We start from the raw sequence: 5,348 nt of genomic DNA on the forward strand, positions 1-5,348 counted from the left end.
CACACCTGTAGCACCCCATCCCTGCCCTACCCCACACCCATGGTACCTCACACCTGTAGCATCCCACACACCTGAGCCTCCCCACCCCAGGACGGCCCCACACCTGCCCCGCCCCACACACCCGCCCTCGGGGTCCAGCCAGTCCTGCCCTGACCAACCCGCCCCTGGGCCCCGCCATGTCCCCTCTCCCCGCCACAGAAACCAGATCCCTCATTGATTATTCATGAGGGGGGCGTGGCCACACGGGCGCGTAACAGGCAGGCCGCGTTTGCCGCTATGGCGGAGGGGGCGTGGTTAAATTTGAATATGCATGAAGTGGGCGTGGTCATCATGGGCGGGAAAAGCCGCCGCGAGCCGCTCGCGCCCCGCCCCCCTCGCGCCGAAAGGGCCCGCGGGAGAAAAGGCGGGAAAAATCGTTTAAACCCCAAATTCACATAAAATCACCTAAAAAAAGAGGCGGAATTGCCAATAACACCAACGAAACACCACTGAAAGGACACGTTGTTGTTGTCTTTTATAATTTCTTCCCTCCAACACGTCCGTGGCCACATCGACAGCTTCCAAACCGAAACTTACTGTGTTTGTTTTTAATATTTGCCAAACATTTCTGCTCCCGGCTGAGGCTCCCAAACACAGCTGTGCTGCCTGTACACACACCCGCCTCTGCTCCTAAAACCCTTATAACCCCAACAGGTAGCAACATTCGACTGAAATAAGGCATTAAAGAGCCGAATTGAAATAATAATAATTTTTAAATGGGTGTTTGGTGGTTTTTTCCCCTCAGGGAATTGGGGTTTGGTGACCCCACAGCCCCAGCCCCTGCTGCTCCCTCAGAGCTCCCTGAGGGCGCCGGCCGGGCGTGTTTGTGCAGAGCGTGTTTCCCTGAGGGAAAAAACTGCTCATAAAGTGTTTTATGTGAGTACCATCAGCTGTGAGGCATCCTCTATTAATTTTATATGGATTTTGGGGTGCAGCTCCCCCATTTCAGCTCTTTAGACACAGATTTTGGTAGTTTGGGAGAGGAGCTGTGGCAGACAACACAGCCTGGCCCATCCTTTGGCCTAAAGGTCACAGCCTGTCCAAATCTGACCCAAAAACCACAGGCAAAAGGCCAAAAATAACCGGTTTTATCAAATATTGAAGCTTGAGGGGCAAATCCAGACTGGAGTGAGGGGAAAAGGGGCAATTTTTAGTGTTTTTCCCCCTCTGTTGGGAGCCAGCCCCTCACAGCCTGGCCACCATCAACAGCAGGGCCAGGAACCCTCAGCTCAGTTTTATATCACTTTATTCAGCAATTTAGGTGGTTTGGGGATTGATTTACACCATCAATCTTACATGGAGCCTTTATTATAAATAAAACCACTTTTTTTAAAAAACAAAAATGTTCAGTTCAGGTTAGGGGTAACGAGTATGAAGGTAAAACTCAGTGCTCTGAGGTTTGTCATCCATAATTTTGTTCTGTACTTGAAAACTATTATTTTATTTTCTCATATTTTCTTCCAATCTATTTTATTTTATTTTTACACCACACAAGACAAGAGAAAACCGGAGAAAAAAAAAAAAAAAAAAAAGAAAACCACCACCAAATTAAACCCCCTATTCAAAACCATTCGGGTTTAGCTCTCGGTGATGAGGAAGGGAAAGGGAAACATCCCAAACCAATCTCCAGAACAAACACCCTTTTCGCAATAAATATTTGCCAAACGCCAACAGAGAAATGTCAGGACTAAAGTGCTTCCATTAGCAGGAGTTTAGCGACTGCTTAAGGGCAGCTCGGGTGGAAGTCGCTGCTTTTCTGCCTTGTAAACAAATTAGTTTATGGGGAACAAATGGGATGAGCCTCCTTAGCTGATGTTATGAGTTTAGCTTGTTAAATATTTAATATTTACTTTTCAATTTCCAGCGTGGATTAAGCAGTTCTCCAAACACTGAGATGCACAGCTCATTGCCCAGCTCTGACTCGATTCACTAAGAAATAAATAAAATTTAAAAAAAACACGCGTTAAGTCAAAGAGGAAGGAAATGGGATCTTTAAAACTGGCTGTTTGCCCTCTTTTTTTATTCACGTTAATTTTATCCAGCTCTGCTCTGCGTTAAACCAGCGATAATCAATTTAACTTTGACCAGATTGGACAAAACCCAGCAAATATCAGACAAATCCTTCCCAAAAACCTCGTAAAGTTGTTTTTTTTTCCTTCCACAACTGGAGAGCCGAGGTAAGATTTTTTTTAAAACACTGAAAGATCCCACAGCTCCAGACAGAAAGTTGTTAGAGAAGAAAGTATCACAGGATTGCAACTTTATTTCTAAAGCCTGACTCAGAAATATGCACCAAATTTAGCCAAGTTTAGTGATGCCTGGTCATAAACAGGGGAATGGGCTGATTTTTAATGTGGCCCACAAGGAATTTATATGGAATCCACAATTCTGTGTGTAAAAATCCTTGCTTTCAGAAGACAAGCATTTTTAATATAATTTTTTATCTATAGGTGATTTTTTTTATTTTATAGGTGATTTTTCTCAAGCATTTGGTAAATTTTTCCCTCCTAAACCCCACTAATTTTAGCAGCAGTCACATTTTCTCCCAAACCCTGTGAAAGTTTTTCAGCTGCTTTAACAAGCCAGAAATATCCCACAGCTAAATATATTTTTATAATGCTCCTAATGACATCAAAAATTCCTTAAATGTCCCATCCCCAGCCCCTTGTATTTCACTTTTCCTCAAAACCCCTCGATTTCTCAGCACAAACAGAGCCCTCATTGTGGTCGGGGTCTAAAATTCCATTTCCTTTCCATGGAATATTAGAATTAGAATATTAGAAATCCTGGGCAATTTGCTAATAAACAGAGAGGATGTTTAGAGCTCGTTGTTTGTAATTTTTAATTTTTTTATTATTTTTTTTTTTTTAAATAACAACGCTGGGGAGGATTTCCCGGTGCTGGTGGTTGGGATGTTGCTTGGAGCGGCTCCAGGGATGTTCCTGCCAATTCCTGGAATCAATCCTGCAATTTCTTGGCGGCCTCAGCTGCTGGAATGGTGTGAAAAATCTCAGTTAGAACATGAATTTAACACACAGCCGGTCAGTTGTTGCCTGACATTGTGGACTGGGGCTGTTCCACACACTCCAGAACACGAAAAGTGAATCAAATAATCCAATTTATTGATTCTTTCACAGCTCGTTTTCAGCCTCTCCTGGGTTTGGAAAAGCCCTCGGCAGTGACATTTCCGCGGGGTAATGCTGTGTCATTTATTTAAAAAATATATTTTTAAATTAAATAATTAATAAATATAATTAATATTAAAATATTAAATAAACCCTTGCACTAACTCAGGAAAAATCATCACTTTGGTGCTTTGAATCTTTGCTTTGGCCCTACACAATCAGTAATTATCACTCGAAATAATGAAATGTAAAATGATGATCCTTTCAATAACAGCCCTACAACTTTGGTGTCCTGTTGAATAATTAGCGTGACAAATTAAAGGGATGTTGTTAATTACTGGAGCTTGTATTTCCCCGAGAATTCCCTTCCAGTTTTCCTCACTTTTTGTGCCCTCAGTGCTTTTGTCTCTTGTTCCTCCAAAATCAGCTGTAACCCTCCATTCCCCCAGACATTATTTACATAATTCAAAACACTAAATTATTATCTAGAACACATTTTATTCTTTATGTACCAAAAGTTATTTGGTGAATTCTTTCACTTCCAAGAAGTTCATCCCCCACAGAGATGAGATTTTCACTCTCTGAACCCTCCATTCCCCCCTGACATTATTTACATATTTCAACACACTAAATTATTCTCTAGAACACATTTTATTCCTCAAGTGCTGAAAATTATTTGGTGAATTGTTTTCACTACAGTGAATCCAAGAAGTTCATCCCACACAGAGATGAGATTTTCACTCTGTGAACCCTCCATTCCTCCAGACATTATTTACATATTTCAAGACACATTTTATTCCTCAAGTACTGAAAATTATTTGGTGAGTTGCCTTCCCAGCACTGACCCAAGAAGTTCATCCCACACACAAATGAGATTTTTGCTCTCTGAATCCTCCATTCCTCCAGACATTATTTACATATTTCAACACGCTGGATTTTTAGCTAGAACAGCTTTTATTCTTTATGTACTAAAAGTTATTTGGTGAATTGTTTTCACCACAGTGAATCCAAGAAGTTCATCCCACACAGAGACAAGATTTTCTCTCTCTGTGTCTCCAAGGGAGTCATTTCCTCTCCTCCTCATTCTGGGAGCTTTTTCCTCCTTAGAAAATCACACTTTAATATTTATTTTTTTCGATTTTTTGTTTTCTCCAGGTTAAGTGCATGGGACCACAGGAAAATCACACTTTAATATATATATATATATATTTTTTTATTTTTTTTTCTCCAGGTTAAGTATATGGGAACGCAGTAAAATCAGACTTTAATTTTTTGTTGTTTTTCTGCAGGTTAAGTGTATGAGAACACAGGAAAATCACACTTTAATTTTTTTTTTCTCCAGGTTCAGTGTATGAGACCACATGAAAATCAGATTTTAATTTTTTTTTTCTCCAGGTTAAGTGTATGAGACCACATGAAAATCAGACCAATATTTAATTATTTGGTTTTTTTTTCCCCAGGCTCAGTGCATGGGCACAGAGGAAAATCAGACTTTAATATTTATGTTTTCAATTTTTTAATTTTTTTTTCTCCAGGTTAAATGCATGGGAACACAGGAAAATCTTTTTTTTTTTTTTTTTTTTTTTTTTTTTTTTTTTTTTTTTTTTTTCCCTCTCCAGGCTCAGTGTATGGGCACAGAGGAAAATCATACTTTAATTTTTTTTTTTTTTAATTTTTTTTTTTCTTTCTCCAGGCTCAATGTATGGGAACACAGGAAAATCAGACTTTAATTTTTTTTTTTTTTTTTTTTTTGTATTTTCTCCAGGTTAAATGTATGGGAACATAGAAAAAACAGATTTTAATACTTTTTTTTTTTGGTATTTTCTCCAGGCTCAGTGTATGGGACCACATGAAAATCAGACTAATATTTAATTATTTGGGGTTTTTTCTCCAGGCTCAGTGTATGGAACCACATGAAAATCAGACTTTAATACTTATTCTTGGTATTTTCTCCAGGTTAAGTATAGGGAACCACAGGAAAATCACACTTAAATATTTATTTTTTGTTTTTTTTTTTTTTTTTCCCCAGGCTCAGTGTATGGGACCACATGAAAATCAGACCAATATTTATATTATTTGTTTTTTCCCCAGGCTGAGTGCATGGGCCCTCCGGAAAATCAGACTTTAACATTTATATTCTTTGTTTTTTCCCCAGTCTCGGTGCATGGGCCCGCAGGAAGAAGG

Source organism: Zosterops lateralis (assembly GCF_965231275.1).
Source record: "Zosterops lateralis genome assembly, chromosome: 24".
Classification (NCBI taxonomy): domain Eukaryota; kingdom Metazoa; phylum Chordata; class Aves; order Passeriformes; family Zosteropidae; genus Zosterops; species Zosterops lateralis.